General features: G+C 46.1%; 1 protein-coding gene across 1 annotated transcript in view; it reads left to right on the top strand.

Moving 5' to 3' along the window:
* The window catches only part of TMEM132B (transmembrane protein 132B), a 209,535-nt gene that overhangs the window by 171,982 nt on the left and 23,643 nt on the right, over positions 1-13,910 (top strand). The window lies entirely within an intron of this gene.

Here is a 13,910-nt window from a genome sequence, read left to right as displayed (position 1 = left end):
ATTTGTTTTATTACGTGGTCTGGGGGAGTTCTTGTTTCAGATGAACTTAAAAATTTGCTACAGAGAATTCTGTATGGGGTGGAGTTTTTGGTATTATTTATGGGTTCTGTATTTTCCCTTAGGTATCAGATAGGGCAAGAAAAAAAATCTCATTTTCTTTTTCTGGAAACCAAATTTCTTTGAAGGTCCTTACCAGAGAAACATGGATGAATATCTTTGTTTATGACTAAATTAATTGTCAAAGGAAAAGCCTGCCTTGATAAATGTTGCTATTATTTATCCTTTTTCTCTGTGTAGCATACAGCTATTATCTGATTAGTGACCATTATTTATCAGTTGATAAACATGAACAATGAATTGTGTATTATAAACTCAAGCATCAAGTTGTATTTCATCAGCATATTGCTGAGACTGTCTTGTGCTTGCACTTCAGAAAACCAGATCCAGATCCAAAAGATGATGTGTGGGGACTTTTATTTTTATTAATTGAGTTCCTAGGACTTGCTGTGCTTTGAGAATACTGGACTGAAACAGACAGGATTTACACTGTAATATTTTTTTTTTTGGTAGTGACTTGATATAAATCATATCTTGATTTGCCTGCTTTAGGAAATTATTTGGGGCTCAAATCACTGACAGTAGGCAATGCCCCAGGACCCTCTCCCAGACCTGGTACCTGTCTCTCAAATATTTTGGGTTTTGAACAAACCCAAGAGGTCTGAATGTGCCTTTGTTGAGTTGATATTGCCTCATCCTGGTGATACAGACTGGGAGCAATGTTATTTTTGTGAAAATTGCAGCATACTTGCATGATTTCAGTCACAAATTACTGAGAGCGAATGCTGTTCAGGCATAATTTTTTAACTGCAAATATATGTATTGGTTGCAAGATTGAATCCATAACAATTAATTAGCTGAGTTAAAATTTAGTACAGGGTTTATGTGCCTATATTTTTTCAGAAAATATGCATATTCCGTTTACAAGCCCCTTTGGTAAAGTCAATATTGACTTTGCTTCTGAATTTCTGTTGCCTTTTCCATATAGGTTGTAGTGCTAAACCCTCTAATGAGACCTGTCAGGCATTTTGGATCTAATTGCCTTATCTTAAGCTTCTCTTCACTTTTAATTCAGCCTTTATTGCTTCTTTGATACTGGAGACATATTCGTATTCTTTTGGGCAGAATAGAGTGTTGCATTCTGAACCTTTTATTTCTGTTTAATAGCTAATGATTTAATAGCCAATTAACGAGATGATTCTTTGATCACTGCTTTAACATCATTACTTTCAGTTAAGACAGCAAATTGAAGCAAAATTAAATAAAAACAGGCTTCCACCCAGGCTCTTATGTATTTATACAGAATTTGTTTCTCTGGGCAGCGACCTGAGAACTGCTCAGAGGTGGGCAGGGAGGTAAGAGGTGAAAAAGTGATTTATTTGTGTGCCAGAGATGTGAATCCTCCCTATCCTCAGCCCAAGAGTTTAACGAGTGAATATTTCAGCTCCCTTTTCCAAAGCCTGTCTAATTAGTGGTAAAGATAATAAAACACATCTAGGGGTTTTTAACCTCGCATTTTTAGTGTGCGATCTCAAATGAATCTGACAATGGAACCTGCTTTATTTCATCCCAATCCCTGATTCCTAGATTTGGACATAAATCCTGACACTGAGCAACCCTTCCACTGGAACTGGCTGCCCTCTAAAATATTTTGATGGAAACATTCCTGTAAGTCAATGAAAGACTTATGCTTATTCCATTATTTAAAAGGAACATTTAATGCTGTTGGCATTTGAGGGGAAAGATTTGCTTTATGATTAAGGCACTGAAATGCTTCTCAGCATTAATTTCCATATCTCTTGCTGATTTCCTGTGTGGCTGTGGGTAAATCGCTCACTCCCCTTGGAATCTCGCTTGGAATCTGCTAACAAGGAGAGAAATTCATCCTTCTCCCTTCCCCCACCTGCATTAAATGGTCTCTAAAGCTCCTGTTGACTCTGAATGGCCAAAATCCTCATTTTCACCTCAGTAACCTCGGAGATCTTCTGCCACCGACTCCTCTCCCTGTGTCCTGCTTTTCCTGCAAACCTGAAATAAATCCATGGGGTGGTGGAGCTGAAGAGAAAGGGGTGGTGGAAACTTGGCAGAAGTGGATCACAGCAGGTTTTATTGCAGAAGGAAATGAACCCCGAGGGCTTTGGCAGCCTTTAGTCAGAAGCTCCAGGCAAGGTTCGTGCCCTCCTTCCTAAAAGCGCCTTTAAATCCAGAACTGCAGTAATTCCACGCAAAGGGAAATTCTGAAGGCTCTGGAGTTTCACGGGAGTTGTAAACATCGCCATCAGCACCAAATGAAGACATTCTAACGAGGACAGCTTCTTAAATGTTTATCTCAGTCCCTGAAAGGCAGACAGCTGCCCAGTTAATTCATTACTCCATTAGTCATAATTCCACGTCCTTTGCAAGAAAGTGACTGATTGTTCCAGTTAATCCCTGCAGTCACTCAGTGCCTTCCACCACGGACTAATTTAGCCTGATTTTTTTATTCTGAAGGAGAAAAGGCCTCAGCAGAGCAGCAGGGAGTCAGTGCCTGTTTGTGCCCACACATGGGTGCAGCAGGAGCAGCTCCCGTGCCTGGCACAGGCACACGGAGAACAATAAAATAAAAAATTGTTCTGGTGCTCAATAACACCCCGTGAACTCCATCTGTGCCACAATGTGCCTTCCCTGCTATCTCGCTGGAGGAAAGCTCTTCAATGAATTATTTTTCACCTTTTCATAATTTCCTGTCTAATTATAATGAAAGTAAAATTCAAACCCTTCCTGCCCTCCACTTTTCGAACACAAACCTTATCTTGAACTCTCCGTAATTAATGGTAAAACAATAGAAGACCTAATTTTCCTGGCAGCAGCCAGCCAGGCTTTGTCTGATGTGCAGAAAAAAGCAGTGTAACAAAGGCAGGAAAGGTAATAGCTGAAATAGATTAAATCTGAGGAGAGTTCTTCCCTCTTCCAGACAAAGCAGATGAGTGAGTGAGGACCTTGTCCAACAGCCCTGGGCACAGAGATCTCCAACCCCAGCACAAAAACTGCTACAAGAATCCACAAAAAGCAAAAAAATGGAGGGATACTGAGCTTCTGCAATGTAGATGACACTGGATTTTTGAGAACAATTCCTTGCTGCAGAGTCCCAGCTCATTCTTAGGACAATTTACAGAAAGCAGCGCCTGCCTGGAGCTGTTGAACACAACTATTTATACAGCGGCTCTGAAAACAAAGCCAGAGCTTGTCATTTGCAAGTTCTGCAGCTGCTTTGCCATTAAAGTATGTGATCAAAAATGTAATGGACTCGTACACAAAGCAGAGCTAATCTCGTTCCTCCATCTATCATATTTTTGAGTGCCTATCCCTGCATTACCTAACAGCTTTATTTTGTGGTCACTCATGCAGAAATCACCTTCCTCCAGGAGGCCAAACTCTTTCTGGAAGCAGTGAAAATCCTCTCTGCTTGTTTATATGATGGATTTACTTTGGTGCCACTTGGCTTGTTGCACTATGAATTTTGAGCTAGATCTTATTTTCTAAGTGATCTTTTTCTTCAGTGCAGTGGTTGAGGACTGGCAGCCCTGGAGACTGCCCCAGAGCAGGGGCCAGGCTGCGACTGAAAACACTTTTGAAGTGGGATTGTTTAATTTGCTGAGTCTTTCTCCCTGTCCATCCTTTCAGTCTCACCTGATTAGTGCCAGTGAGTGCCACCAGCTCCCCGAAATGAGCTGGGAGCAGCCGGGGTCGGTGCCAGCCCCGTGCCCTGCTGTCCCCAGAGCTGGCAGGGACCCGGCTCTGCAGCGCCCAGCTCAGCTCCTGCAGTGATGCCTCCCCTGGCAGAGCCTGGCAGAGCTTTGTGCAGGGAACATTCCTGCACAGGAGGGCTGCTGGGGGCTCAGGAGCGTTTTTGGGGCTGAGGAGCGTTTTTGGGGCTGAGCAGGGCTGGTCCAGCTCTTTGCTTTCCTCTGAGACACTGTGCCCGTGTCCCAGCAGTGCCACGGCCATGACAGGGACTCTGCTGTCCCAGGAGGGTTTATTGGCAAGAAGGAATTGTCCTGTTTAAAATCTTCCCTTTGGTATTTGTAGATAATCTATTTTATGCCTAAGCTGGGGCAATAATGAATTATCATCGAGCTGTTTGCAACTCATCAAACTTATCAATTAGAGCTTCTCACGATTTCTGGTTATTTTGGATAAAACCCCATTCTCTTTGCCCCACACAAAGTTCATCTTTATGAGTCACTAGGGATGGGCAGGACAGCACATCAGATCTCTCTACAGTATGGCTGCTGTTGAATTAAGGATTTTGCTCTTGGTTGAAATATCAGAGGTTCTGACACCCAGGTCACCAGATTCTGCTAATTAGTTTTCTGGCTTGACAAAGTATGATCAGAACAGAGGACCACAGCCACTTACTGCATATTAAAGATTTAGCTTAAAACAAGAGTGTTTTAAGCAGCAGGTGGAACTCTATATTGTCTCAGGATTGTGCCAAGCTGAAGCTTTGTGTTTGGAGTTCTATTTGCACACAAACCAGCCCCATGTATGGCAATACCGATGCCAGCGAGGCAACCGCACAAAATCACATATTGAGGAATTAATATTCTGTATACAGCACACGTTGTACACAGTTTATAGCAAAATATATGTGTCTGCCTTCCTGGAGCTATTTTTGAACACACACAGTCTTCAAAGCCAGCTTGAGAAAAGAGTGTTTTGTCTGGGAGAAGGATTCGTTCGGAACAGACCACACCGACATGTGCAATTACACAGATTTCGGCAGAGATGCTTGTGGTGTCTTCCAAGGCACCAGCTGCTACTTCAGAGGAAGAAAACAATTCTATGGTTTAGCATTTGGCTGCTCTGAGAGCAGAAACGCAAAGGGCACGGATCCCAGTCCTGGGAAACAATCATTACCCAAGCCATGGCACTGCTCAGGATAAACTCTGAATATTTTATACTAAGAAATGCAGAGAGTAAATAAACAACTCAGTCCAGGCTCAACAAAGGCAGCAATAAGTAGCTGTTGTTGGGAGAAAAAGACAAACTTTTACAGGCTTTTTCTCCAGATCTGTAGGACATAAACTCTACTTTGTAAACTTTATCCTAGCCAGCCATTTAAATATTCTAATTGCAGCTATGTGAACCTCATGATTCCGAGGCTTTTACCCCTCTTGAACTGTCACTCTGGCTGGGCAAATTAATTCAGATTCCCGTTGTCATCAGAACCCCCGGGGCCAAGCTGTGCTCTCAGCTAAAGCCATGCGAGTGTTTGACAGCACCGGAGTGACAGGGGCGGTGCAGAGGGCAGGGCTGTGTGAAAATTAAAATATCCATTAGCTGTCAGCTCAGGAGGGAGCAGAGCCTTCAGCTGCTGCCCTGCCCTGCAGTGGGAGCTGGGCACACACGGGTGGCACAGCACCCCAGCCTGACCCGGGGCTTGGGGCAGCACCCACAGGGTGAAAATGCTGAACCCACCCGTGGGTGCCTTCATCCCCAGGGAACTCGGTGCTGAGGGAACCCTGGAGGCTGAAAATTCCTGTGTTAAAAGGTGCTGACCCTCAAGCGAGCACCACATTTGGCTCGAGGCCGTGGAACAGGCTCCCAAAATTGGGTGATAATTGTTGTGGGTGTGTAGTTTGAATGGTATTGTGTGATCTCACAGGGTGAAAAACCTCGATTTCGGATTTTGGTATATAGTAATACAGGTGAGTCAAGATGGAGAACTTTGGGCATTGTCTTCTTCCTTCTTCTTCATGGGTTTGGGTGCTTTTTTGTAACCGGGTGAGAAAAGTCCACATTGCGGGCCTTGGGTGGTCATTATTGCGTCAAAAATATAAATAATACAGGTGTCACCTCGTTATTGGGTGATTAGCACTTAAATAACCTTGGAAAGAGTTAGGGGCATCCATTTAGCCTCTTTCATTTGCCATTTTTTAGCTTGCTAGCCAGAGCTCACCCTCGTGGGTCTGTAAATAGATAAGAAACAATCAACATCCAAGCCCAAACACAAATTTGCGTTTCCTGAGCCTTTCTCCTGACCTTGGCAGAGAGAGCAAGAACAGAACGGCCACACTGGGGCAGCTCAGCAGCCAAGGCTTTGCCTTCCCCCTCTCCGTGGGTCACAGTTGGGTTTTGAGGGCTGCCTGGGTGTTTATTTTTGGTGTTTAGCTCAGCCCCAGCTGTGTTTCAGTGCCGTGGTCTGAGGTGCACTCCCCTGAGGTACGGAATTGGAGCTGGAGCTGGAGATGAGGAGGCTGACACAGCACCATCAGTTTGCAGTACAGTTAATTTATCTGACAGAAGCAGCACCTACTGCTGGCAGTAACCAGCCCCCTTGCTTCTCTGTGGGCAAAGGCAGGCTTTTTCTTGCTAGGCTTTTAGTTATTTATATTTTTGCATTCTCATTATACGGAACTGGAATTCAGAGTGAAACCTAGTTTGGTGTTCTTCATAGCAACAGGAGGAGAATTGACACGTAGGTTGGACTGGGGTGTATCTGGGATTCTGAGGGAAATGGGGAAAACCCAGCCTTAAAGAATAGTATTTAATGCTGGATTATTGAATCAGGCAGCTCATCAAATGGGGATGAAAGAACAAAGTGAAGTTCTAAATGGATTTCTTTTTCCATTTGCCTGAAGTGTGGAAGAGTTGCACTGGGGTGTGGTTTTCCTCTTCTTCCACACTCTAGGGTGAGGGTCCCCCAGCTCCAGTTTGAGCAGTGGCTTCAATGGTTAACTAAATGTCAGGATTTAGCATTTTGTTTTGTGTTGTCAATTATTAACGTCTGATTTATACTCATGGCACTGTACCAAGGCATTTACTCCCACATCTAAGACTGCTTGAATTGCTAGAGTTGATTTTTGTGAGTCTTGCCAGGGTATTGGAGAATGGTCCAGGTATGTCTTTAAAAATATCAAAAATATTCAGCAGAGATCAAACTTTAAAGTTTGCATCTGTTCAGCAAGGAGTTGAGGGGCAGATTGGAACTCTGTGACTCTTGGCTGGGGAATTAAGCAGCTTTCCACTGAATTCACTGCGAAAATTAATCACTTTTTGTTAATATTAAGTTGTTGAGTTTTACTCCTTTGATGAATTTCTCCTGAGGAAAAGCACTGGAAGTGCTCCACGATTCCAGAACAAATCGGCATAAATAGTTCTGTTAGAGCACTCAGCTCCCAGCCTGGCCCTGGCAGTGCCATCTCCTGCAGCCCAGACCTGGAGAGCAGCAGCACCTCGGTCACCTCCTGTTCCACACAGCTGAGCAGCACTTGCATTTTGGTACAGCTCCGTGCACAACAGGATGGCCAAGATTTGATTTAATTTAAAAATGTGGGAGTTTAGATTCAAACCCAAACATGGGGTACAAACCCAGAGGCTGGCAGCAAAGGGGAGGCAGAAGGGGCTGGTGCTGTAGGAGTGGATGTGGAGCCTGGTGGGCTCAGGGTGAAACCTCCCTCAAACACGAGCCTGGCCCCGAATCCCTTGTGAGCCACAGGGAATAATGGGCAGAGAGACCTGAGCTGGTGGAGGTCAGGAAGGGGCTGTGGAATGAACATTTCCCTTCGGGGCACAGGTCTGGGCGTTGTTTGTGTGGGTGATTCCTGTCCTGCAGGACAGGGCTGTGCTCACCTGCCCTGCAGCTCTCCCAGCTGTGCAGCAGCTGCACGGGGCTGCTGCAATTCAGGCATTGGGGGAGCAGATCCTGCACTGAGCCCCCTGTGCAGACCCCCAGCCCTGCTCAGGATGGGGATTGCCCAGGACAGACTGCCAGCAGGGAACTCCTTTGTGTCACAGGAGAGAAGTTCCCAGCAGGAAATGCTGGCTCCTATTTATAAAGTGTTTATTTATTTGCTCTTTTCCAATTGCTGCTTCTGAGATGACTGCTAGGATTGGATTTGCAATCCCTCTCCAGTGGCTCTCAGGTTTCCTTCTGAAAACATAAGAGGAAATCCTTAAGACACGCAGCTCTTCCTTAGATCTTTACAATCAGCATTATGCACTGCAGAGCCAAATTAATGTATGCCCTCATTGTTTCCCTTCTTAATTCACTTCTTTCCATAAAGGCTCAGCAAGCAGCAATTTTCCAAGTGAGTTTTTAATCGCCTGAGCTCAGCGTGATTACTGCCTCACAATCTAGTTGCCATTTGATGCAATCAGCATTGCAGAATACAACAATTTCTTTTTTTTTTTCCCCCAAATCTGAATGTTACACGGCCAGCTGATAAAAAAACATGAAACACTCGCAGTGCTGTGTGAGAGAACGTAACCTGTGATTGGGAGGTCTTCCCCAGCCAAGTGCACGGGGGTGATGTGAAACACAAAGAAATTTCTTATTCCAATGCAAAGAGCCCAGGCTGGGGAGGCGCAGGGGGAAGGAAGGGGAAAGGGAAGGTGGCGTGCTGAATTATTTCTTACTGCTGGGATGTTTGTTTGAAAGGGCCTCTCAAGAGTACGTGTTGCCAGGGGAGATCTTCTCTCTATATCTTTTATTGCCACCCCACAAATAAAAGATTGCAAAACACCCATACTGGAAATCTGCAGCCTTAAATAGTCCCTGCCACACACAAGCTGGAGACTTTTGGATTTCCCCAACCTGCAGTGAGTTTAGAATGGGAGGTTATCGGAGTGACATGAGAAAATCCTTCCTTGGAGTAAATGCTTCACTGCTGTGTTTTTAAGCACATTTTATGCACTACAAATGCCAAGCAAATGTTTTCAAAATCGCTAAGTGAAGATCAGGATCTGAGTACAAAAGCAGGGGCAAAGTGACACTGAAGGAAGGAAAGGGTGGAAGGGGAACAGCAGCTGCAAGTCCTGCATCCTCAGAGCAGGGTTGTGTGTCCTTCCTACAGCCCCAGAGCCCCCTGCCCCTGCAGAGCCCCAGGGGTGGATTTTGGTCTCCCTAGGGCAGGTGACACTGGGAGAAACCACGGCTGGATCCCGATCCCATTGCCCCGGGGAGGCTCCAGCTGCAGGGGGAGCTGAGCCCTGAGGGGTTTCTCCCTTGTGCTGTTACTGAGCACAGGCAGAGCCCTCAGCCTGTGGGTGTTCCCCAGCCCTGGCTGTGCATCCCTCGCCACTGGGGCTGCTCCGGTCCCAGCTCTGCTGTTTGCAGTGCTGCTGGGGAGTTTGGAGCCTTGCAGACAGCCATTTGCTGAGACCTTCTGTTCCTCACAAACTTGACAGTGTGGCTTGTTTCACTGCCTTATGTTATTATTGATATTTTCATCTTGTGGAACCAGTTCTGCTGAGGAAAACTCTCTTCTTGCCAACTTTGATCCCCTTAATTCTTGTCAGAAGATGCCTCCAGCTTTGGCCCATTTGAGGCGTGCACAGATGGTTTTGTACAGGAGTGTGGCTCCTTGGAGAAGGCTCTGACCCTGTGTGAGTCAGGGATCCTGTTTAGTGAGACTGAGGGATCCTGGAGCAGGCTGCTGCTGCCTGTCTTTCAAATCATTCTTTTCCTGTCTGTCACTGGGAGTTCAGGAAGAGCTGCAGCCAGCTCAGGGAAAGCCTGCAGCACCTGAAAAGGAAGGTGATTCTAAATAAAGAAGGCTGAGACGAGACTGACAGGCAAGAGGAGAAATAAGGAAAAGAAACAGAAGGTATCCTGAAAAGCAGGAATTTTGCTCATCCCTTCCCAGCTCCCTGACTCAGAGTGTTGGTGCACCCTGAGCTGCAGGCACCGTGCATGTGCCGCTCTCTGAGGAGCACGAGATGCCCATGAGTCCAACCTGTCACAGCTGGGGTGGCTGTCTGACCTCCTAAAAAACAGATCCTTCTCACCAAATCCTTCCCTTGGCTCTTGGGAGCTCCTCTCAGGTCCTGCCAGGGCTGTGACCTGCACCCTCAAAGTGCCAGTGCGTTCTCCAGCTGAGCAGCAGGGGAGAACAGAAGTGACTTTTGGTTATTCTGCTTTGAGTAAAATGTTTTCTGCACAATCCCCTCGAATGTGTGGCTAGAGATGAAGTGCAGCAGGGACGGGCATGGAAGGCAGAATCCATCTGCATGAGAATGGATGAATCAACGAGTGCAGGTTCCCTGCACTGAGCACGAGTTCACTGAGGACCTTCCCCAGCCGCAGGAGCAGCAGTGAAGGCAGCAAAGTCAAAAACAAAGAGCTCACTGCCACCAAGAAGGCTCCTCTCGCAAGTGAAATCAACTGGGCTGCATCTCTGACCAGCAGAAAATGTGAAAATAGAGTTATTTCTGAGAGCTGACAGCTTTGGTCACCACAAACTGACTTCAGAGCTGCCTGCTGCAGGGGGAGGTCATGCCATAAAGGTGAGAATAATGGCAGGCAGAGAGAATTTCCTTAAAACTCATGACCCCTCCTTGAAATCCTGGCAGGAATATGACATTACCTTAGAATAAGGCAAATTAAGAAAAAAAAAAAAAGTATGGGTTTTGGCAGCAAGTGTGGTTAAAATCCCAAACAAAACTTCACCAAACCCTCCTTTGCCACACAAGTGGGAGATCAAGGCAAGGAACCATCTGAAGATTTCAGGATGGAATAGGAGGTGAAGCTGCAGAGGAGGAGGTGACAGCTGTCCTACCACAGCCTCCAAAGTCCCCTTCAGCACAAACACCGGGAAAAATCCACGTGGTGTCAGCTGAGAAGCCACTGCTAAGGAAAACTTAAAAGAAGAGAGAGAGCATGAGGCTCTTACAGAAAATAAAGACAAAATCTATTGAGCCTTCAGTGCTGATGGCACAGAGTGTAACAGCACAGTGCAGCACCTGCAGTGGGGATGCCTGGGGTGCAAATGGTGCACAGGACTGGAGTTCTGCAGAAATGTGACAGTCACAGCACTGGTTTGGATTGGATGGAAGGGGAGGAAGCGTCTCCAGAGAACATCAGCACAAACAAAAAATGTGCATTAATTAAGGAATTAAATCTATTCTTCACATTAACTTGTCCTTTTGTAGCTCCAGCAAGTAGGAGATGAAAGTAAGAGAGGGACCTAGGGGTTCATGAGAAGGGAATTTCTGTGTCTGCTCATGGAATATTCACGTCTGCATTGCACCTCTGTGGGTGACTGAAACCCATCTGAAATCTCTGCTCCTTTGGCCACTTTGGCTGGGAACCACAGCCAAGCTCTCACCCAGGGCTAGTGGACCCGAGCCTGGGTGGGAATTGCAATCCATTTTTACCCAAATCCTCACCAAGTCCAGCTGCTTCAGGTGCTCTCAGCCTGCTCTGTGTCCTGGTTTCCTGGCTGCTTTGTGTTCATTTTGCTTTCCCTGCCTCTTCTTTTAACAGGCTTTTCCTGTCTATCTAGAGGTTTTAACAAAGCACCATTTTTAATGGCATCATTTCCTTTCCAGACACAATCTGGAAGCATTTTCTGTTTGTGTGGCACCTGTAGGTTTTCTGGTTAGGAAAGAGAACTCACAATTTCCAGTAAAAGAGTCAGATTTATAAGTTTCCTGTGATTTTGGGGATATATTTTTATGTCATACATAGCTTTTACATAAACTCCTCTTGTGATGAAGTGAAGGTAGAAACCTTTTCCCACGCTTCCCATGTTTTTCTCTTCTTTCACTGTGGCATGTTTTTCTGTATCTACACAGCCCTAAGGAAAGATGTTGAAAAACAAACAAAAAGAGAAAAATCCTGAAGTACAACAGAGAACTTATGGCAGCACTCTGCAGTTTGTCACTTACCTTTCATGCCTGAGTTGGCACAATTGTTTTTGCCCAGATTCGAGGGGGGAGACTGAAGAACTTTACAGATCTGTCTTGGCATTTAGACAGGGTTCATACAAGTCCATGGCAGAAAGACTGACAGATAGGAAGGCCAGCTCCTTTGTAAATGGATTTTAACAGGGTGTTGCTGGATGGGAGAGAAGCCCAGTCCACGTGTGTCATGCAGGCTTTGGATCAAAAATGATCCAGGGAAGAGCACGATGGAGGAGCCAGGGAGCTCTGCACTGATTTTTCTGATAATTCAATCTCTGCCTTTAAGTGAAAGTCAATAGTGAAGTATTTATTTCAAAAAGTTATGGTTGCTGAAGAGCTCTGTGAAAAAAGGCAAATTTTGTGTCCTCCAGAATGTGGCATTTTGACATTTGCTCTCACTGTGATTAGAGTTTTTAAAAGTTCTCCTCGAAAGAGGAAAATTCTGTGGTTTGGTTTGTTTTCTGCAGACCCTCACAGCCGTGCAGCCCCCAGCAGAATCTCTCTGCTGTGATTTTGGGAGTTTTGGACATGCCACACCCATGCTGCCAGTGCAGGGCCACCACAGGCCACACGTGTCCTCCCTTGAGCCACCCACGACGTGTCCTCAGGGCTCCTCTTCTGTTTCAGGGCTTTGCTAGGCTGCGTTCCCTTCCTGGGAGAAAGAAGGATTGTGCCAATTAATTCTTTAATAAAATGCACTGATGATGAGTGGCAGAGAACTGCAGGGAACCGTGACCAGCCCTCGGTGACTGCTGCAGGTGTGTGGGGCTGCACTGGTGCATTTGGACAGCAGCGTGCAGGGGAGATGTCACCCTGGGCAAGGCCATGTCCCCAACACCGGGCAGGACATCTCAAGGTCAGCACACAGCCCCAGCCTGTCACTGCAGGGGGAATGGAGGTGGGAGTGAGAAATGAAGTTTAGATGTCAGAATCCTTCTGACCAGCAGTGACAGAACATTCCCATCCTCAGCTCGTTCACTGCTAGCACTGCACTAGCCAAACATTGGTATTGCAGTTGCACCAGGCATCTGTAATTACGTCTGTGTAATTACGTTTATAATTATAAATATATGTAATTATAAATGATTGTTTGTAATTATTAAGATATTCTGCTCTGCAGAGGCAGGGATGTGCTTCTCTCACCCCGGGTGGGGTTTGGATGTGCTGGCACAATGGGAGAACAGAGGGGGCTGAGCAGGGTCACCCTGAGCTCTCTCCCTGAGCAGGGCTGTCCCTGCAGGGTTTGTTCTGTCCCACTCTCTGTCCTTCCTGTACCACAGGACAATTCCCTCCTCTCCTGCTCCAGGTGCAGAACACAAAGCAGCTGCTGTGAGCAGATCACATTTTCTGTATTTTTGATACGTGGGGATTTTCCTTTGCAGTGTCTCATGCAGAGGAGCTCCCTGTGTGTCCCTGAGGGAGCACCCAGGAATATCCAGTGCTGTCCTTGGGGCACTGAGGACAGGCCTGGCACAGCCCAGAGGGAAATTCCAGAGGCTTTTCCAACCAGGGAGCCTCTCCTGATGCTGATCCTCTGTGCCAGCCTGGATTAGATGAACAAGGCACTCCAGTGGAGTCCAGTCTCAGAAGAACAGAGAAGAAACACTAATTTTTTAGGTGAAGACTCTTGACATTCTCTCCAGATAATTCTGTGGAAGCACTTGGCTGAATGGACGCAGTTTAAGGGCTGCTTTCCTTGGCTCTGTTTGCTATCTGAAAGTCCCCTTTTCCCTTTTTTACTAATTAATGAATTAGTTATTGCTCAGAGACTAAAAACTAACTGGGAAGACTTATGAATGTCGATGCAGCACAGTCTAGGCACAGCACCAGAGTTTTCTTTACAAAACAGAAGTGTGCTGTTGTGTGTTTAAGAGCTTTCTGGGGATTTTTTTCTGGTTTTCTGTTGATCCTTTGGAATAAGGACGGTGGGAGAAGATTAAAGGCTAGATTAGCGTGGCACATATTCATGACTTAAGACACTCCTTTTAATACTGTTAAGCTCCCAAGCTTTGCAGCTTCTCTGTCTGCTCCTGGGGGATTTGCAGGGTGCTGTTTCCACACATCCCCGTGGCATCCCCAGGGAGGGATGCTCTGTCCTGAATCTCACACGAGCCCCGTGAGGGAGTGTCAGGTCCTGAGGGTTGTGTGGGATCAGTCAGGGTCTCACAAACAGGGTGGGACTCTGT

This window comes from Prinia subflava, chromosome 19 (genome assembly GCF_021018805.1).
Source record: "Prinia subflava isolate CZ2003 ecotype Zambia chromosome 19, Cam_Psub_1.2, whole genome shotgun sequence".
Taxonomy (NCBI): Eukaryota; Metazoa; Chordata; class Aves; order Passeriformes; family Cisticolidae; genus Prinia; species Prinia subflava.
This window is presented reverse-complemented; position numbering and strand designations above follow the sequence as displayed.